General features: G+C 38.0%; 1 long non-coding RNA gene across 1 annotated transcript; it reads right to left on the bottom strand.

Annotated features, from left to right (window-relative positions):
• Positions 1–1,297: 1,297 nt before the first annotated feature.
• Positions 1,298–19,349, bottom strand: LOC143434208 (uncharacterized). Its single transcript, XR_013103549.1, has 4 exons — positions 19,206–19,349; positions 19,061–19,118; positions 16,819–16,910; positions 1,298–2,118 (listed from the first exon to the last, which is right to left on the bottom strand). It is a non-coding gene; the product is annotated as an uncharacterized LOC143434208 (long non-coding RNA).
• Between the last annotated feature and the right edge of the window lie 3,637 nt (positions 19,350–22,986).

Raw genomic sequence — 22,986 nt, 5'->3', positions numbered from 1 at the left:
CTCTCCTCCCTTCTTCTTGTGAACCCACGAGTTATGGCTCATACAAGCACACTGCTGGAGTGTGACATGGGGCCACCTCCTTTCCTAGGCTGTGGCCCATTGTGTGGGGTGAGAGGACATGAGGTTAAGGTTGAAGATCAGGCCTCCTGGTCCAAACCTTTCCAGGTGGCAGCCTGATTTCACCATGGAAACTACCATTTGCAGTAGAATTCTCTGTGACATATTTTAAGCTCAGAGGATTTTTTGCATGCTTTTGTGACATTCCTTCAGGATTTCTCTTGCACTAGCTAATTTTTACAAAAAAAAAAAAAAAAAAAAAAAAAAAAAAAAAAAAAAAAAAAAAAAAAAAAAAACAAAAAACAAAAAAAACAAAAAAAAAACCACTTTACCAGAAGAATTAGATAAAATCAGAAAGAAACAAAAAAAGCACATTGCCTTCCCTACCAGTAGGGATAAAAAAAACTATTTGTTAACATAGAAAAAAAAAAAAAAAGAAAAGATCAGATTCCATCTAGATAACCAATGTTTTCTCTAATTTGGCAATACAATTTCCAAACCTAGCCAAAGAATATCTTGCATTCTTCCAATGGATAGACAATATGACTCCCCCACAGAAGATTTCTATGGCCTCATGTCCTCTACTTTGTGCCTGTATGCTAGTGCCTAAACTAATACAGCACACAATCTCTCCTCCTACACATGTCCCTCTTATTAGCTTGTGGCCTTCTGGACCACAAGGATTTATCTCAGTTGATCACTATAAAGTCATTATTTTCTTCCAAATAAAAATTGTTATGCCTACCTGCATGGAATTCACTGTGGACAGAGATCATGCCCTGATTTCAACATTTAGAGGTCAATGAATAAATATATTCCCACTTTGACCAAAATACTGGTAGGTCACATATTACCATTTCCCAAATGTTATATTCCAGTATACACTTGACTATTTTTGACATTCATTTTCTCTCATTATGTTGAATTTTGCAGAGAGAAGTACTTCTTAGTCTTTTAAGCATAGCCCATGAACAAGCTAGGAAAATACTGATGTTATTTCTCACTTACAAGTCGGAGTGGCACTGGAGACAGTGGTGGCGATGGAGCTTATGTAATTTTTCATTCAATATATTTGTATTTAAAACACCAAGAGCTCCATCCCTAGATTCTAGACCCAATGAAGTTAAAAAAAAAGTTGGGTGCTACCTCAGAACCATTTTGGATGGAGACTTGCATATATTATAAATCACAAGGCTTCTGGAGCAAGGAAAGCTCACCTTCTTTGAGGAAGCCACAGTATTTGAAATCATTGACTACTTTCTGATCTAAATAACAATATTCCTCTTATTGAGCAACTCTTGATGCTTCCTTCCTTCCTGCTGTAAAATGGTATGTTGCTAACAATTGCTAAATTACTATCATATTTACTTGTGTTTGTATTGTTTATGGTCCTCACAGATCTTCCCTTTCTTCACATTCTGGGAGCAGCAAACCAACCTTTTTAAAAATGAAAAAGGAAAGACAAAAGTGAAATCATCTGGCTTTTACACAAACACATATAATCCACCTTATTTTCTGTACCATTTGCAACCATTCTAGATGAGCAGGCATCTTAGTACCTATTACGTCATTACAGAGTGCCACAGTAACAGCTGGTATGTTCCCCAGTTTTATTTCTAAGAACACAGGCCCAGACACACTTTCACAATGTCATCTTCTGATTCACAGCAAAGGCAGAATTTGAAACTATGTTACTGACAGTCTGAGTTTTCACTATTTTTACCAATCTTCTATGCTTGTGAAATCTGTGTCTTTATGTTCCATTTCTTTTCTTGCCACCGGCCATGTTTAACAACTTCAAAGGAGTCCCTTGCCTAACATTATAGGCTATTACACAGAAGTCATAGTGGTTTGATCCTTAGATATGATAATACCCACACTGAAAGACTTGAGTTACTTGACTAAGCTATGGAATCGGCTTCCTCCCACTTCAGTGGCATAGAAGCATTGTATTGCCCTCTTCTTGCTCTTTTGACTTTGATGTGATTCTGGGTGCCTTCTGTTTGACTCAGACTTTTTGATGCACAGTATTTCTTTTCCTTCCTTCAAGATGTTGTAATCCTACAAAAAAAAATGAACTATCTCAGAGGGAGGGGCACAAATATATCATTTGAATCAATTAGGCACATACCAGACACGTTAAACCTGTTGGATACTTAAAACATTTTGACTATGAATGATGATTATACAAATGCAAGATGTTAACTCATAAGTTATCACTTCATAAGTAATGCATTGGCTGCTAGATTAGACTAAATACAAGTGAAGCCAATACTAGGAAAACTTCAAATAAGATGTATTTCCTTTGTATGATCTCCAATTTCCCTTTATCCTGGCCATGCCTCCTCTCATTTATCTTCTTCCTTGCTCATCCATCTTCTGTCCATAGTATCTCACTGATGTGATTCTCTAAACATTAACAATGCCAATGGCTCCTTTCCTGTTCCATCACTCTCTCATTCTTCCCTAAGTTTCCAGCCTGTAAACTAGATCATCTCACTCAAGGTCTGTGAACTTCAACTGTTCTGTCCTGTTCCCTCCTCTCCATTATTTTCTGAAAGGCCATTTGGCCTTCTAGTGTTTTGCTTAAACCACTCCCTCAAGAATGTTTAGACCACGATAGAGCTTGCTATAATCTGGAGTCTTTCTACAGTTACTTTCCCAGGAATACCTTGTGATCACTTAGCTACTTACACATGGTTCCTTTACATCTTACTCTCATTTTCACTGTTCTGTTTGTAGTTGAGTTTACATTTTCAAGGATTCTTCATTAATTACTTGGTTCTCTTAGTAACAATAGTAAAGGGTAAGACTCAACAGAGATGAATTTATATCAGGCATCGATTAAAAGATGGATTTAAATTTCCTAAATCAGAGCTTTGTGTTTAAGAGAAGAAGGAAGTACAGGATATTAGGTGGTACCCAGTCTGCTTTGTGGTATGGAACACAAGGTGGGAGGGATTTGTATTTAACACATGACCTTTGACTTTAAGCACAGAGGTTTCAGCTAAGGCCCTAGTTATCAATGGAGTGATAACTAGGAAATAACTTGTTCCTGTCCAAACACTTTGGGGGTGGAACAGCTGGAGATGGGCAGAGAGACCACCCTTTATTTTTGGAAATCTGGGGTAGAAATACTGATAAACATTTTCCAAAGATCAGTTTCTCCACAGTTGGGTCAGAAATTCTCCTGTGCATCATTACTTAGCAAAAACACTGGCATTCTATTCTAGTCCTTATTGTCAGACTTTTCTTCTAATGGTTTATTATTTACTCTCTTCTCTTGCACTGGTTTAGATACTTCTAAGAATTAGGTAGGTACAACCACACATGCCACGTGAGCACAATGCTACCACAAATGCCCTGGGTCTTGAGTGCCTGGTAGAGGAGCATGAACAGAAACAAACTTAATACCCTACTCTTGAGGATCAAGGTAAGTGGTCAAAGAGCCCTGCCTTTGAGGTTTATATATACAGCACACCCTTCTACCCACCTGGCACATGTTCTTCTCAGTGCTTCAACGGGCTTACCCTCCATACTGTTCCATAGGAACTACTCAGAACAAAGTCATCACCATGTGTCTTCCACATGATGAAATTTATGGCGGAAAGTCTTCACATCTCTTCCTTAGGACATTAAGTCACTGTAAGTCTGTGCATATCTATCTCTCTTGGTGTTAAGAGTAATCGATTTCCTGACTTTCCTCATTATAACTTTTTTTTTTACCTCAATCATAGTTTTCTCATTGCTCTTAAGTTCTTATATTTTTCAGAGTTATACATCTCAATCCTCTTCTTTTCTGGAATAATCTATGACCATAGGATAAAATAAAACTTAAAAGATATTAATTCCCAAAGCTAAAATCCCAGGCCTGAGTCCTTTCTCCTTGTCACAGTCCTGCTTACAACAAATCAAAACAAAACTATTTCTTTCTTCTATAAATAAACCTGCTATTTCTTCATATTATCTATATACCACAGCTATTTGTCCAGTACTCACAAATTTAAAACCACCATTTTAAGTATCTCCTTCTTTATTGGCCTAGTTATGGGGGCAGTCATTGATTGAACAAGACTCTTAGTCACAAAATCTGATTCCTTGTTTTTTTAAGTTTTTATTTATTCTTCTCCCATACATTATATCTGGATTGCAGTTTCCTCTCCCTCCACTGTTCCAAGTCTTCCCACCCTACCTCCCTTCTGTCTCCCAGATCCACTCCACCATTTCCCTTCAGAAAAGATCAGGCTTCCCAGAGATATCAACTGAACATAGCATGACAAGTTACAACGGGACTACATACAAACTCTCATGTCAAGGCTGAACAAGGCAAAGCAATAGAAGGAAACAGGTCCAAATAGAAGGTAAAAAAGTCAGAGACATCCCTCATTCTGATGATTAGGAGTCACACAAGAAGATCAAGTTATACAACCATAATATATATACAAAAAACCTAGTTCAGACCCATACAGGGCCCACGATTTCTGCTTCAGTCTCTGAGAGCTCCTATGATGCCTGCTTAGTTGGTTCTGTGCGTGGTATTCTAATGGTGTCCTAGACACCTCTATCTCATACAGTCCTTCCTCTTTATTTTCTGCTGGGTTCCTCTAGCTCCATCTAATATTTGACTGTGTATTTTTACATCTGTTTCCATAAGTTGCTGGATGAAGCTGCCCTGCTGACAGTTGGGCTAGGCAACCATCTGTGAGTATAACAGGATAGGATTTCTTTAAATAAGTGTAAGTCTAGAAAGCCAACAGCATAAGGAAAATAATACATCTGGTTTTCCCATTGGGCCAGAAGGGAAATAGACATGGGCCCTTTTGAACATAGGTCATGTGCACATGTCAATTAACTCTTGAGTAGTCAAGAGATTCAGTTCCTCTTGATATATCAAATTTTGGTAGATTCTTATGGTACCACTTAAAAGGAGTTGATCTAGCCATTTTTAACTTTGTATGAAAAATATATTTTACTTCAGATAAATATAGAATGATTTATTCATGAACAGAAAACCTGAAATTGTACTTACTGTCAATTTTTTTTTCTCTCAATGAAGAAAAATCATCAGTCTGGGATCTGATGTGCTGGGAGTCAAATTCAATTACTTATCTTAAAACAGGGACAACACTTTATCATTTACAAATGAAATGAAAACTGGCTTTCACTTCTGAGCTATTTTACAAAGTTGATAATAAACAATCCAATAGAAACATCTGGACACCATCTACCCCATTAAACCAGATAGATGGCAGCAACAGCAACAACAGAAAAAAAATACAAAAGGATCAAACAGGAATTTGAATGATTTGAATCCATGACATAAACTAACATGTTAATCTACAAATTCATGGCTACCATTGCTACAAGGCTAAGTGCTGTTTTCAAGGATCTTAGCTAGATCAACCGCATCCTTGGCCTAAGGATCACCAGCTGAACATTGAATCACGATGATCTACTTGATATTAACAATTTAAAGGAGGAAAATTATTTTGGCTTACCATTCCAAAGGTTTAGGTCCATCTGATCTGGCCCCATCACTTGGGTAAAACATCATGGTGGTAGTCAAATATGACAGACAAAAAAGCAGAAAGAGACAGACAAAAGAGTCCACTCCTGACTTCTTCCCCCTCCTCAAGTTTCTAGTCTTCTGAGAATAGAGCCACTAGATGATAAGCAAGCATTCAAAACCTGAGCAGGTAGAGGACATGGTACTATATTCAAGCCACGATGTTGGAGAGCTCAAAGTACTACTGCTTTGTATCTTAGGGATTTATTATAGGCTACGTCATATGTTGTTAAATTGTTATTCAAAATGTAGACAAATGTCTTCAATAAAAACACAGCTTTGAAATGTGATCATTTCAGAAGGTTCTTTCAACTCAGAAGCTTCTAGTTTGTGAGAACCCAACACCATGAGGAAATGTGAGACAACATCTTTCCTGTTCTCACTTGTCTTTCTGCACTTCCACCCTTGATCACCCTACCACTTGACCACCCTTCCACTGCAAAGTTTGCTCCAGAATAGTCTATCATCAATCTTGTGCTGCTCTTACTGCTTGTTACTAGAACTGCTTGTTGTAGTCCATCCAGGCTGCTAGGATAAAATTCTGCCATTAAGGTAGTTCGTAGCAACATAAATTTCTTTCTCACAGTTTTGGAAGTTGCAAAGTTCAAATTAAGTAGCAGATTTAGAGTCTGACAAAGAGTCATGTTTCCTAACAACACTTTCTTGCTGTATCCTTCCATATTTGAAAGAAAGGGCAGGGATCACTCTGGTGCTTCTTCTTTTAAAATCTCCATTTATTCATTTATTAGATGGATACGTGTGCATCAGCAGGAGAATGGAGAACAGAGGGCAACTTTCAGAAGTTGTTTTTTGCCTCCCACCCTGGAGGGGCTGGGTCTCTTCTGAGGCTTCTCTTATGAGGACAGGAATCCTCATAAGAGGTCATAAGATATACTATGATGAATTAATCACCTCTCCAAAGCTATGCAGTTCTCCACCAACTGGTGAGAAGTATGCTTAGAATAAATTTCTTAATATATTAAAAAAAGAAAACCTGGAAGTGATATATCAATCTATATGTTTCAAGAAGTTAGAAGTGCAAACTGAATTCTAAATGCAAAAATAAAGAAAAATAATATCAGGATGGTAAGCTGTCTTGTAAAGACAATGAATTTCGTAAATTTAGTTCTTTGAAAAGTTTGATTAAATTTCTAAACCTGTTGTAGAAATTATTTAAGAAAAAAGATAAACTTCCAAATAACTGAAATTGTGATATAGAAGCGCAATTGTTTTTCCCCCAGACATCCAATATAGAAAGAATATATTTTATGCTTGTAGGATAAAGTAATATGCATTTAAACTAGAATTAGTTGAAACAATTTTAATGTTTTAAATATTACATTTATATCAAATAATTTAATTTTGTTAAAGATACTGAAGCCATGATTACAAATCTTCCCAGATCAAGCTAAAAATATCTTAGGTCTAAAACAAAATGCCATTTTCTAGAGGTTATCACATAGAATGACAGCAAAGCCTAAGTAAGACATTGTATAAACCTTGTGCAAGCATCTTACAGAGGATGAGAATTGAGCAGACATTCTGCAGTTCATTTTACTCATAAATTTTGTGACAAGTCAGGGAAAACATTACAAAAAATTAATATGGTCAATGTTACTTATTAAAGCAATACAGGTGTATGATCTATGATGGCCAGCATTTCAATGTTAGATTTATCTATGAATGAAAGAGGTTTAGCTATTTAAAATCACTGTTATTATATGTTATTATAGGATGAATGAAAGATAGAATCGAATACAAGAATATGAAGGAAAAAAACATGGACAAAAATCATGTTCACACAAAGATGTCTGGCTACATATTTGTTCTCAGACATGTAGGCAGTTGGTGGCCATCATACAAGGCATGAAAGGTACATATAATAAATGAATTACCACTTTCTGACTCATTACAGCTGAACATAATTTCAAGTAAATAGCATTGTGGATTCTGAAATAACTGTGGTGTATCTAAATATCTAAGGGAATAAGGTGTACAATTTTGGAATCACAGCACTGTATTAAGATAGGTCTAGTTTGGTTGGAGCCAACTGGAGCAGACATTTCTAAAAAATGTAATCCTATGTCTCCCCTCCAGCTAGTGACTTGGTTATGAACCTCTTAATGTTGGTGATTTTATGAGAAAATGGACCCATGATGAACAATGAACTAGATGGAACAGACCACATGGTAAATGGTCTGTTCCCTAGTGAGAGAGTTCTACAGAAGTACTAGGAAATAAGGTCATTCTTCCTTATTAAAAAGACAGGTTTCCAGCCTCTGTGCATAATATGGAATCCAGATTGACCTTCTTCAGGCAATGAAAAGAAACCAAACCCAACAACTGTACTGGTTTGCTATTAATCCCATTGGACATACCCCATGGAATGAATCTTGACAAGGATGCAGAGGCTTGATGTGGAGATGTTTGGAGACTGTAGATATTTGATTTGATTATCTTCAGTAGGCCTCGAGCCTATCGTGGGATAGTAAAATAATCAAAATAAAATTATACATGTATCTTTACATATAAAAATTATGTTCCTTTCTGCATTTTTTGAATGCACTATATTCTTGTAATTTTATAGGGTAAGAAGCTTTTCTTCTCATGAGTATCATAGATTTCATAATTCCTAACACTGAATCATAAAGGAATCATAAAGGACTAAGTTCACTGTTAAGACCCATGTAAAAAGTACGTGTCCATATGAACACAGAAGATGACATGGCTAAGAACTTTAAGGGGCATTAGGCTGAACAGGTAGAGCAGCCTTGCATGCCAGGGCTTAAGCTTTGATCTCTCTAAACAACACTCTGTGTTCAAAACACATTTGGGCTCCAACTTTGCTTTTGTAACACCTTTTCCTTCTGTTAATAGAAGCCTTGATACTGCACAAAGATATTCATGAGTTCCAGGAACAGCTGTGACAGAAAGAAAGGAAATGCTAACTTTATGAGAAAACTAACTAATTGTTTCTGACTGTCCATTCTTATTCCTGCCACTGCAACAGTACATTTAGAAAACCTTAATGCCCTGCTCAACCCAGGGCCGGTTGATTTGCTTGATGGTTTTCTATCAGTGAATATAACTGAAATGAGTAGTTGAAAACAGCAAGAGATACAGAGACATTGCTTGAAAACTACCCTAGTAGTGGGGAGTGTAGAGAAAACAGCCTGAACACAATGGAGGTGACAAGGACACAACTGGAGAGAGAGCCACCAAACTGTCCCTTCCTCAGTGCAGTGCAAGACCATATTTCCTGATGTTCTTTGCAGTTAGTAGCATATGTTGGATTTGACTGACTGAACACAGATCGGAGTGGCGTGGCCTATGTCCAGGCCTATCCATGTGGTTGTCATGCATTCTCAGATGCCCCAGTTTCCATCTTCTATCTGCAGCTGGATGTATTGGAGCAACTTTGAACCAATGGCAGTGAAGGCTCAAGACAATGAGTCTCTGAACTACTAGTTGCTGGACACCCGATTTCTAATCAGGCGATTCCATACTTGGCATGCACCACTAATTATTTTAACTGTGTTAAGACATAGTGGCTGCACTTTGGTACTATAGCATAGTTGAGCCCACTATGGTTAGTAAGTGTGATAAATGTATCAGCATCACCTACTTACCCTCATTAACCTATGGAAAAGCACTTTCCAAATTGTTGTTAATTTCTATTTTAGTTTATATGTATGAGAGTTTTGCCTGGACGTATGCCTGTGTACTACATGGAAGACTTGTAGGCCAGAAGAGACAAAAGACTCTTTTAGGACAGAAGAGGACATCAAATAGATGCCTTGTCACTGAAGCCACCATGTGAGTGCTGAGAATCAAAGGCAAGCTTCCTGGAAGAGCAGCCACTGTTCTCAATTTCTTGGTCATGTCTATAGTTATGGGAGGATCATTTTAGCAGGACTCTCTCAACCTGAGAAAGTTAAGTGTTCTCATTGCCTTGTCTTTGCCTGTCTGGGTCACTGAGAACAAGTCTATTCCAACTCTTCTCATTGTGGATGAATTAGCATCTACCCCAGCTCCTGAGACAGAAAATAAGCCTTCCACAGGACACAGGACCAGCACAGGACCCAGGAGGCTGCCAACACTCTTATTTATGTTTTTAAGATTTAATCTATAGTTTTATCAAAGCACATAATTCTCTCACCCACCGTGTTATTCCACGACAGTCGCAGTTTCAATGTTTCCCAAGAAAAATAACATTTCATAAGTCCCATTTTTATGACACATATGACATCTCTCTAGCTAGGGATGGTTGCTCTTTCCCCTATACCAAGCTCTGTTTCCACACAGTTGCTGGTCTCAAAAGACTAACCCGAACATGGAGAGAGATAAAATTTACCTCCTGCTCAGATAAAACAAAACAAAACAAAATAAAAAAAAATAAACCACTGAGAAATGGAGCTAACCTCTCCATCCTATTCCAATTCCAATGGTTCTCATCATCCCCAATGTGACCCTTTAATACAGCTCTTCTCATGTTGTGGTGACCCTCAACCACAACGTTACTGCTGCATAACTCTAGTTATGCTACTGTTATGAATTGTAATGGAAATATGTGTGTTTGCCAATGGTCTTAGGCAACCCCTTTGAAAGGGTCATACTGCCTCCAAATGAGTTTTGATTCACATGTTGAAAAACACTGATTTAAACAATACACATATCCCAAAACCGGCGTTATCTTCAAGAAAAACAAAATAAAAAATCTTAAGTAGTAGTATAAGGGAGAATGGCCCAACAAGATCAGCTGTGAAAGTGAAGACTTGACTGGGGTGGGCTCGGGGTTGGGGTACGGGGACACATGACGTCATGGTAAGAAGAAAGGCTGTGATACAGAGCTTCAACTGTGTGGGAGGAGTCAAACTCTTGAATCCCTTTGGAAGTATTGTCTCTGTAGAAGAAAGTAAAAATGTCACTCTTCTAAGACTGGGAAATTCACTTTTGAATTTCTTCTGTTTCCCAAAAACCCCACCCAGGCATTTCCAACCTCAGTCAATCCTGAAATACAGCAGTCTGTCAGTGGTTTCCAGCCTTGCTATTTCGACCGTCATTTTTGCATGCCAACTCCTTAACTGCGCTTATATTGCTCCATGTGCCCGTGAATCAACGCTCAGCATAGGCCCAAGACCTTGAGACGTTCACCTCATAGCTCACTTTGACAGACTTATTTAAGGAGGTGTTTTGCTTTAACCAAGCTCTGTTGCTTTTTCCAGCTAAGAATATCCTCAACTTCAAGGCCAAATTCATAGGTTTCTATAGTGGGTTCCTGGAATTAATCTCCATGTAAATCAGCATCACTGCCAAGGCACCAACTCCTCAAACCCTCCCTGGTGAAGACAAGCTCAGGGTGTTAAGTGCCTATTGCCAAAACGCAGTGTAGTGTGACTGCCATCTGCTGGCGGGGCCCTGGCATTACAGAGTGGGCTACCATGCGCTTCATGGCTGAAGCACTCCTTTGCAAAACATAAGCTTTTTCTGGAGAAAGACCCAGTGTGGTCATAAATTTTGTCCATGTTCAACACCCAAATCCCCATGCATTTTGGGGAAGAGCTACAGAATCAGAAGGAGACTGATTCTGGGTTGTGGTGCGCTTTCCAATTCCAAATCCAGTGAAGCAATGGGGTTGTTAGCTTCTAACCTATTCTCATCAGCTACAAAGTTCCCTATACTCCATCCGGCTAAGTTACTAAGCGGAACCTACCATCATAAGCCCAGAGGTAGTCCTGATTAGTGAGTTCTTGCACTATGAAGGACACCAGGAGCTGAAAATCTTGCCGTCTTCCTTCATCATCAGCCATCACTATTAAAAAATCCCTTCTCCTTAAAAGATTGTGTTCCTTAGAACCCAAATGATAAAACATTAAACATTGAAATTTAGAAGACGAGGGGCCTTTTCTCACTAAATAAGGCACTCTTCCATGTTTAATGATTAAAAAATTAAGCGCCGTTCTGGCATCAAGCGTATTCTTGAAATCAGAGCCAAACACTTGCTCTTTCGCTATGCCCGTTCTTCCAACTCGTACCTGTTGGGTTTGAGGAACCTCACAATTGGCAGGCACGTGATCGACTTTAGGAAATGTTGCCACTCATTTCTGTGTGTAAGAAAGAGAACTCGTATCATTGTGAATGGAGTACAGCGGGGATGAATTTCCCATAAAGAGCAGTGCCCCACCACCACCACTGTAGGATAAAACTAAACTTCCTTTGAGAGTCTTACTCATGTTAGAAGCAACTAATCCAACACAGAGCCCCACTGGCGTTCATTAGCCAAGATTTATTTATTAAAGGCCATGGGAACCGAGATCTATGATCTTACAAAATTCAAAAGGATGCTTCAAATTTTATGAAAGTCAAATTTAGAAACCAAATGACCCTATGCTTCTGTAAACATCATTGCTCCCATTCTCAGCACTTGTCCCATCTTAATAAACAGCCACACATGGGTTTAGGTACGCCAACCCTAGAGACACAGTTCCACCTACATTTCCAAGTGCTGGCAACCTGTCTCACGAAAACCAAATCTATGTACCGTCCATGTCTTCAGAAACCCCTTTAGTCCTTGTGTGTCATCATCTCTTGTTAACAATGGCTTTTACAAAGTTTATGACTAGATAGTCCATGACAGTCTGAGCTTGGATATCAAAAGCTGTATGTTTAGTATATGCAATATTAGACCTTCAGAAAGGATTTATATGAAACCAGTCGATTAAAAATGTATGTCTGGAAAAAAAAACATTTGAAAAGAATATAAAGAACCTCAGGTAGGGAAACTGACAAAATAAGCAAGATTTCAAAAAAAAAATGGACTGTAGGCAGAGCTCTGGAGCAGACGTTAATAGCTCCAGAATCATAGGTAAGAAATCTAGGTTTCCATAATGTAGCCATGGAGGGCACGGGGTGCAAAACCCTAGATCCTGTTTGTTAGTGGGCAACTGTAGTAAGGCAGCTCCATCTCTCCAGAGAATTCTGACAGAGTTATGTAGAACATGAACAGTAAACATTAGTGTAAGTGAATGCCCTTGTAAGTAACATCTCACAGAGATTGTATGTATTAAATAATGCACAAGAGGAATTTGGAAATGGATGTTATTTATCATTTGCTTCTTAAAGCAATCTGAGCTTTTGGAAAAATTGCCTGGGAAGTTAAATACTTATTCAAGAGTAAAAAATAAATACCACAGGCATGTCATCCAGCCAATTATATATATAATTATATATAAATAATATTTATATGATTTATTGTATGCAATAAATTATAAAATACTTTATATATTATATATAAATATACATATTGTATATATGGACATTTAAAATTTGAAAACATAAATTATATTTATAGATATGAAAATTTTCATATATATAAAAGTTGAAAACAAAAAGGAGGACTGTAAAAAATAAGCACTAGACAATTGATCCAAAAGAACAAAGAAAGTGCCCTGGTACCCACATGACGAAAGTACAGTGCTCAATCTTTACCTGTGAATATGTCTGTAAAATTGGTTTTGTTGTCTCTAGGGCACTGGCTAGTAACAGAAAAGAAGGTACCTTGGAGTCTTGAACCTACTTTGCGTGCAAGGTTAAGCAGTTTTCATCTCTCTGAGAGTAAAGAAAACAAGTCCTGTCACAGTGCTAGGAAATGAACTCAGTCACCTAAAGTATTTAAGTTTTTGCATTGAAGAAGTCTATAAGGGGCTATTGGAATTACTCAGTGCTTTTCAGCATGCTTTGTCAATTTCTTTTCTTATTATAGTGAAAAGCAGTTGGAGCTTGGTTAGTCTAATGCAATAGCTCTCAAACCTCCAAATGTTGTGACCTGTGAATGTAGTTCCTCATGCTGTGCTGATCCCAAACCATAAAATTCTTCTTGTTGCTGCTTCATACTGTAATTTTCCTCCTGTCATGAATTGTAATGTAAATATCTAAATTTTTTGATGATTTTAGACACCCCCTGTGAAAAGCTTGTTTGACCCCAAAATTAATCGCAATCCACAGGTTGAGAATAACTGGTCTAAGATGTGACAGTCCTTTGACTAACTAAAGCTCATTCTGATGTCTGAATCTGCTTCAGAGAAATGTAAACAAAGTCTATCTGCTATCTTTGTACCTGATACTGGTAAGATCTGATTGATAATCCAAGACAATACTGGAGTAAATGTTAGAATTTGGTTGTGGGATAAATCAGGAGACACAACCAAACACCAAACTGCTGGAGGTTCAAGAATGCTGGCCAGTGTGTGTGTTTTCCACACAGCAGAGCCTGAGGTAGCTCTTTGCACACATGCACACATGCACACATGCACATATACACATATACATACACTATACATTCATCTATGCATGACCCTATCAGGTCCTCACTGAAGACAGAGAGATTTAATAAGATGCAAAGGTTGCCAGTCACTCCCCTGTCTAATAACAGTACCATAGATATGAAATAATACCTGCAAAACATGAAACAGTGTCTATCATAAAGTAAAAGTCAGATAAATATTATTTGTGTTACATTTGTTACATAACTATTAAAAGCAAGGATTAGAGAAGCTTTTGCACATTCCTAAAGTTATAAAATTAATGCATTCCAAAGCTAAGATCCAGCCTACAGAGTCCTTTGACTGTAAAGGTCAAGTTCTTACCTGTTTTTTTCTGATGTTAAGTAATTTAAAGTGACCCATTCAAGACACAGAAGTAATGGATCGATGACAGAGAGAAACACACAGACATAAGCAGGGATTGGCACAGGTAGAGTTATTTTTAGTAATTGACTCACAAATTGTGGGGTCTGGAAAATCTAAAATCTATAAGGCAGAGTAGCAGCCTGGAAATTCTGGTAATACCGACTTGCAGTCTGAGGCCGGAGGCAGTCTGAAGGCAAAATTTGTTTGCCTTAGAGAGGTCTTGGAGTCTTTGTTCTTAAGATTTTTAATGTATTGGTTCAAGTCTACCAACATTATGAGGGTAATTTGATTCACTCAACGTCTTCTGACTTAAGTATTAATCATACTTCTTAATTGATGTTTTTCTACTGTGGTGAAAAAAAAAAATATATATATATATATATATATATATAACAAAAATTTACTCTCTAACAGATTTATCACGAAGTTCAGTGCTAAATATATTCAAAATTTTGTGCAATCCAAAATATTTTCATCTTGAAACCCAGAAGATTTAAAAATACGCACACAATCACATGTAGGTCCCAACTTCTTAAATAGTGGCTCACAACCCCCATAAGAGACTGCATAACTGAATGTGGGGGGTTCAAAATTCGACAATAATAAAAGGTTGGTGAACACACAATGATAAAATATTAACTCAGAAGCAATATGTTACAAGTATGAGGTGTTTCTAGCAGCCCACAGCTTCAGTGCCTCTGTGGTTCAAAACACGTGTTAACACCAGGATACCTTGCAGCAGCAATGACCACTCAAATCGTCATTCAGATTTGAGACTGTTGTTATGTTATGAACTGCAGTGCCTGTGCTGTGTATACAATATGTTCTACTCTTACAGAAACAGACTGGTTTAGTTTTTGGAAATTGACTCACAAATTGTGGGGTCTGGAAAATCTAAAATCTATAAGGCAGAATGTACTAAAATGGTTTTAACTAAAAACATTTTAAAAATATATTTTCCTGCCACCATACCTCAAATTGCAAATACCAGGTTACTGGGTTTCTAGGGTGTGTGTGTGTATCATATATCATATACAACATATATATAATATATAACATATACATGTGTGTATCATATATCATATATAACATATATATGATATATAATATATATATGTATGTATCATATATAGCATATATATATCTAACAACATATACACACACAAATATATATGTATATATGTGCATATATAAGTATATATATGCATATGTATATGTATATATGCATATATATAAGTATATATATGCATATATATGTGTGTGTATATATATATGTTCGGAACTTGGTTTCTACACTTCTTGAGTTCCTGACTTGAGTTTGATAAAGGAAAAAACATTAAATAAATGTTGGCTTGAGATCAGAACACAACTGCCAACAGTTTGTGCTATCCCCCTGCATAGACTTCAGCCATTTTGTACTATGCACTACATGAAATAGAAAGCCCAGCATGGACAGCTGTGAAATAAGGTCTGAAAACAACCAGAGGTTTTCTATCTACCAGTGTCAAATATTCCATCCAGATCTAACGTTTATATAAAAATAAGCAATTGTATCCATCTCACTAGTATAGAATTTGCTTTCTTTAATAGAGCCATGTGTTTCCAAAAGGTTTGTTTTAAAGTAAATTTTCTTATAATACAGTATTGTTCATTTTATATGCCAATTGTATAGACATATACTGTCCTGGGTGCAAAGAAATTTCAAGCAGAAAAAGTTTACAAAGTTTACAAGGCCTGACCTAGGTGGCTACTTGAGCAGACAATAGGAGACCGTAGGCCACCTAAGTAGACACATAAAAAAAAAAGTTCAGCATTGTGTTAACATTTAAAGAAGATACAAAAATGTACCAACTACAAGAGACAAAATAGCATTACTCTCATTAAGTAACACGCCTAGTCATGCTAGTATATTTTCTAATTCATCTAACATTGCCATTCAAATTTGATGGAGGAGTTACTGAAGTGGCTTATAAAATTGACTTTCCCACTGTGGTGGTTCTAATATGCTTGGCTCAGGGAGTAGCAGTAGGAGGAGGTGTGGCCTTGTTGGAGGAAGTATTTTATTATGGGGGTGGGCTTAGAGACCATCCTCTTTGCTGTCTGGAAGTCAGTCTTCTCTAGTGCCCTTCAGATGAGGATGTAAAACTCTCAGCTACTCCTGCACCACGCCTGCCTGGATGCTGCCATGTTCCCACCTTGATGATAATGGACTGAACCTCTGAACCTGTAAGTCAGCCCCAACTAAGTGTTGTCCTTATAAGAGTTGCTTTCATCATGGTGTCTGTTCACAGCAGTAAAACCCTAACTAAGACACCCACTAACAAAGGGAACTATAGAAAAGTGAAGAAAGAGATAATAGGGTTCTAACATGACAAACATGATTCCTGGATATAAGAGTTGTTTATGAACAGTTGCAAGAATATCCTGTGCATCTTTAATTGCTATTCATCTCTGAGGGTGAGCAGCCCCTTGCATCTAACACGTACCCAAATTTCTATTGTGACTCACCATGATCTGTTTATATTTAATGTAAGCTGAACAGGTTAAATTCATGAATTTTCCTCCTCCACAATCTTTGGAAATTTCTTTTATACTCTTATCTGTGACAGAACAAAAGAACAAATTGAATTAGACAGCACCATGCAATTAGGGGTGCTGGGTGCCTCACACTTCCTCCCTTACCTTCCGAGATTTTGAACATTTTTGAAGGTTTCTCAAACCAAGAAGCTGCTAAAAATGGCTTGAAAAGGAGGCTCCAAAGGCACTGGAATCAACAGGCAAGAAAAACAAAGGGAAGATGTTGCTTTAGAGTGGTCTACTGTCCAGCAGGGCTGACTGCTGCTTCTAATGTTCTAGCATCAGTGAGGTTTCTCCTTGTTGAGACTGCAGAGGTGATGATGCTGTGCCAAGTTGTCATAAAGCTTAGGGTATTGTTGGAAGAGGAATAGCATGTGGCACTGAGAGCCACATCAAGGCACAAAGTTGCCTCAGGCAACCTAATGATTTGGCAGCCCTTCAAGCCAGTGTTTCTAAAATAGGTTTAAACATGTGTTTGGAGATTCCAAACTATACAGATGGAAAGGGCACCATGGTACCACCTATATTTCTTCCTTCTCCAGGCCACTAGCGTGCATGCATTCAAAACAGAAGCAAATACCCTGAGACAAGCTGGACAAAGTCTGTCTTCATAAAAGAAAGTTCAAATTATGACCTGTTTTCAAGTTAAATATTCAGATAAATGGCTTATCAACTGTCCCTCAATGACATTCATTAATTTTTGACAGAAATTGTGATAGATATTTTCCCCCATTTAATTATCTTCCCTTGGTCGATTCATTAACCCAGAATAGTCAAGGTTACATCATAGAAACATAACATCTCAGAAATTTATATATTACAAGATCCTTAGTAAGTATTTAATCTTAAGAGATTATCGGTTTAAAAAAATTTTGTGGGCTGTGGCTTTGCAGCTGACCCAGTGAGCAGGGTCTGGATTGTGTAGGAGACGGGATGTGTAATAGGAAAATATAGGTAAGAATGAGTCCTTCAGGAAAGCCATGAGCCTCCATGAGGATGAATGAAAACTTCATAATATTCTCCTTGTGTCAGAGGCTTCAACTTGTATGGTGGGAGACAAATGAATTCACCAGGTCCCTTTTTGTCATGCTGTTAAACTTAGGAAGTCAGGAAGACTGAGAATCCAGCTAGAGTTGCCACATGCCCCAAAGGTGAGCCAGCAATTGCTCGAAACTCCACATGAATGTCATGCCAAAACGCTGTCTATACAATACCAACCTCTTGGATAAACAGCGCTTGGGTAATGTGGTAGCTTCACTTCCATCTGCCAGTCCTGAGCACAGACTTGTTTATGGCTCACCACAGCCCCTCATGATTCACTGAAGAGAATATTGGGAATGGAAATCTCAGATTAGCTAAGTGGACTTGATACCAACTCTCCACATAAGTTGGTACTCTTCTTGTCTGGGCGGTCTATCAATTCTGCTATCAGTAAAATAGGAGCTTTGTGATGCCAGGAATAAAGAGAAATTATGGGGGGAGGAGGGGGAAACCATCACAGAACAGGACCTGAGTCAGCCTTTTGGAATCCCTACAAGTGAGAAATATGAGACCGAAGAACCTGGAAACTTGCCTAGGTTCACATAATTTTCCAGCGTCAGTCAAAGAAAGCACTAGATCTGTCTGCTGGTCCGTCTTCTCTAAATGTAGAAAGGTCTGTGAGACAGACATTTTCAGGTAAGGCTTCCTTTGCCTGGTCAGACACAGCTGAACATTAAAGCCTTTCATGCTAATGAGCCATATGAGAATTCACCTCACAGTAGCATACAGAATTTTTTTTTTTATTTTAATTTGTGTTTAATTTGCGTTTAGCTAACTAGAACCTAGGAAAAGTGGGAAAGTTGACATTTTCTAGTGGGCCAATAATAAATTAGTACACTGGGAGTATTATGACTACAGTCACCTGTGGTATCCATGCTGCCTAATATGAGCTATCCCTCTTGAGAGAACCATCCTTACAGCATGTTCCCCAACCTACTAGATTAATTTCTTTTCATTAAAGTAAAAATTGGTGTGTCTTTGGTACAATGGGGCTACTGGACATGGCATGGTAAAAAATAATATTAGTAATTATCATTAACCACTAGAATTACTTATAGTAATTAATTGCCAAGAATATATCACACCTATAGAACTTAATTCGACCTGAAAGCAATAATAGAGTAGTACCTACCAGAAAAAGCATCTGATGTCATATTTTTCTCAGCCTGCTGGGTCTCTTCATATGAGGGCTGTTAACACAAATTTCAAACCTTAGTATCAAGTTTAAAAAGTCAGAATTACATAACATGAAGCGTGTTGCTCGGGGAGCATCTTACTTATATCCACTTATCTAGTTTCTATTGTGAAGATTCCTCTTCAAAATGCCAGAAAGTGAAGGAAGAAAAATCAGCACTTCAAGGTCAGCTTCAGCCACACAGTCAGTTAAAGGCCAGCCTGAGCTACACTAGATGCTGCTCCTTCCTTGCCCACCAGAAAACAAATGGGCACAAAACCACAACACCGATGGGAAAAAAATAGATATTGTACTTCAAACAGCAGCTTGTCATCAACGGATCTTAGCCACTGTGCCTGGCCTTTCAACAAAGAAAAAAAAATGTTTTGAAGTGGCCATGCCCTGTCATTGACACACAGTACACTTCCCATTACACAGATAAAATCTCGTCTAATGTTCAGAAGAGAGTACGCCCAGTTTCTACACATCTTCAGATCCATGGGGTTTTGAGGGTTTCTGAATCTTTCTGTCCAAGTGCCCTGCACGTCACTGACAAACTTGCCCTAAGTTGACCTCAGCTTTTTGTCACTGATCTTTCCCCCAGGTTTCTGTACTCTTTGCCACTCGCCTCTCTTCTATCTACCACACTGACCTTTAGATCTTCATTTAGATCCACGTCAGTTTGCTGACGAAAAAGATTATAGAAAGGTTTCTTTTCTGTTGTCTGTCCATTACATGTAACTACAAGATCTCAGATGACTTTAGTCATCAAGGTTCCAAGGTGATAGAATGGGCTCCATGCTGGGCATTTGGTATTACTCTGCTGTGAGCAAAAGGGTTCTCTCAGTGCCTTATACTGGCATTTAAATGGCTACCTAAACATAGTCTAAAGCAGCTGAAATAGGGTTTTCTAACTCATTGGCTACAGTGGCCATATGCACTCCTCCAACCTCAAAAGGGCCTGAAAGGGATGAAAACAGAAATACATAAGAAAGTTGCCTGACATCTGAGACAGAATTCCAGGTTGTTTTTCAAAGAGCAGTTCTCTTTTTATTATTATTTGAAAAACTATAACCTTGTGTACTGACTGGTTTTTGTGTCATGTTGACACAAGCTAGACTCATCAGAGAGGAGGGATCCTCTATGAGATCTATCTGTAAGACATTTCTCAATTAGTGAACAATGAGGGAGGACCTAGCCCATTTTTTGGGTGGTGCTATTCCTGGGCTGGTAGTCTTTGGTTCTATAAGAAAGCAGGGAAAGCAAGCCAGTAACAACACTCACCTCTGCACCATCTCACCCTCCAGGATCCTGCCCTGTTTGAGTTCCTGTCTTAATTTCCTTTGGTAATTAATACCAATGTGGAAGTGTAAGATGAATAAACCCTTTCCTCCCCAACTTGTTTTTGATCATGGTGTTTCCTTGGAGCAATAGAAACCCTAAGACACCATGAAAAGGTTGTAGCTTATTCTCTGTAGAGAACTCTCAGTTGTAAAACATAGATTGTAATCATTAGCTGAAAGGATTCCAAAACCAGATAAAATTTATGGCATATTGATTGAAAACATCAGATATAAGAAATATTCAGTTTAGGATATGTATTTTTTTTCTTCCTTACTGTTATTGATTGAAACTAGGGCTTCATACATGTTTTGCAAACATTCTCCCACTGAACTATAGTTCCAACCCACTCTCAGGATGACCTTGAACTGGTTAACAAAAGCTGTTAACTTGCAATTTTTCGGCCTCAGCCTCCTGGGTAGTTGGGATGATGGGCCTGAACCACCAGACCTGCTCAGGGGCATTTCTAAGAGCCAACTGTCATTGTATCTGTTCTAATTTGCTTAGCTTTGCAATAATATCAAGACCCAAAGCAACTCGTAGAAGGAAAGGACTGGTTTGGTTTACAGTTCCACATCACTGACCATCACTGAGAAAAGTCAAGTAAGGAACTCAGGACAGAAACTGGGAGGCAGGAACTGAAGCAGAGACAATACTGGGAAACTGCACACTAACTTATTTTCCATGGTTTGCTTGGTTACCTTGCTCATAAAGCCAAGGCCCATCTGCCAAGTGATGGTACCACTCAGAATGGGCTGGGATCTCTCACATCAATAATCAATTAAGAAAATAGCTCACCCACTTGTTCAAGGCCAACCACACAGAGGGAATGCCTCAACAGATATTCCCTCTTCTGAGGTAAGTCTAGGTTTGTGTCCAAGTCAATGAAAGTTATGACATTGCACATACATCAGTTCTGACACAGAAACACACCACCTTAAGCCACATCCTTTGCATTACTTGTCCTTAATATCGTATGCTATGACCATAATATAAAACACAGTCCAATGTTTAAAACTTCCACAGTCTTGAAAAAAAATCCCAACACTTAAAAGTTGAAGATCTATTGAAATACTGAAAGTCTCCTACATGTGAGCTCCTATAAATCCAGAAAGAGGTTACATACCATCTTACTCCAAGATGGAAGAAGCAGGCCACAGAGTCAAATCAGAGGAAATCGAGCACACAGCAGTGTAAATCAAATCTTGTTAGATTAGTATCTTATTATTGCAATTTATGATCTTCTGGGCTTTGGCAAAATCCTGGAAATTACTCTCACATGTAGATTTACATTATTATCATTCAAGTTCTTCAGTCTAGTCAAGATCAAAATGAAGACATTCCCCAATAACAGAGATATCCAAGAATCATGAGGGTCAACAAATTTCCTCTATGAAAATGTATCCAGTCTCGCAAAAGTGGTAATTGCCCATCCTACTTAACTTAGGGGGAGCAAACTATATTTTGTTCTTGGAACATATTTACTGTCTAAGTCTTTACTCACAGTAACCTCAAATCACAAATTAGTTGAACTTTAATATAAATTGAAACTACATTTAAGAATTCAGTTCTTGACTTACACTATCCCGATTTCAGGGTTGGGTACACATATATCTAGTGGCTATTCCACAGAAACTAAACAAATTCATATCATTTAAGGCAGAAAGATTTCTCGGACACTACTGACACTTGCACCTTTGCTTCTGGAAATAGTTTGGGAAATATTCACCATTTGCTGAACCCATAATTTCAGAAAGGTGACCTGACTCCTGAGATCACGAAGAACTGAGTAGAAATGTATGTCTTCGATAACCTAACATTTTGTCTCTAGGGCTAATATAAGTAGCTCTGCTTTTTTTAGTTTCCTTGCTTTGATGTGCATCAGTGTCAGTTGCAGGTTCAAATTCAATCCATCACACCTTGAAAAGGAAAGAACAGGATGAAAGTTTCACTTCTATGACCCCTCTATAGTTCTGGACTTTATCTTGTAACATTTTTACTTATTAATACTTTTCTTATTGTTAAGCTTATAACTATATAATTTTCCCTTTCCTCTCTCCAATCCTTCCAATGTATCCCTTTTTGTTCTTTGTAATATGCCCACTTTGTTATTACACACACATATAAGATAAATATGTATAGATACAACCTACTCAGTTATATTTACTATATAAAACTACATAAAGACTAGGCCAATTATTATAACTAATGTGTGAGAGCTTACTCTTACTTTCTGTACACAAACATTTCTATGAATTAGGAGCATTTTAGACCAGAAAAGAAAAACAAAGAAGTAGACTGGTTTAGACTGGTTTGGGCTATAGATAGATACAAAGAAAAGTTGTTCTTTGCTTCTCCTCCTTTAAAAAAACATTAATGTATTTATTTACCTCCCAAATGCTGTCCGCTGCTGGTTCCCACTCACAGAGTCCCTCCCCCACCCCATCTCCCTTCCCTTCTCCTCTGAGAAGGTGCTTCTCCCCACCCCCCATCCTCCTTTTACCCTGGCACACCAAGTCTCTGCAGGATTAGGTGCATCCTCT

This window comes from Arvicanthis niloticus, chromosome 13, assembly GCF_011762505.2.
Source record: "Arvicanthis niloticus isolate mArvNil1 chromosome 13, mArvNil1.pat.X, whole genome shotgun sequence".
NCBI lineage: Eukaryota > Metazoa > Chordata > Mammalia > Rodentia > Muridae > Arvicanthis > Arvicanthis niloticus.
The sequence above is the reverse complement of the archived record's forward strand: the minus strand, read 5'-3'. Positions and strand labels throughout refer to the sequence as shown.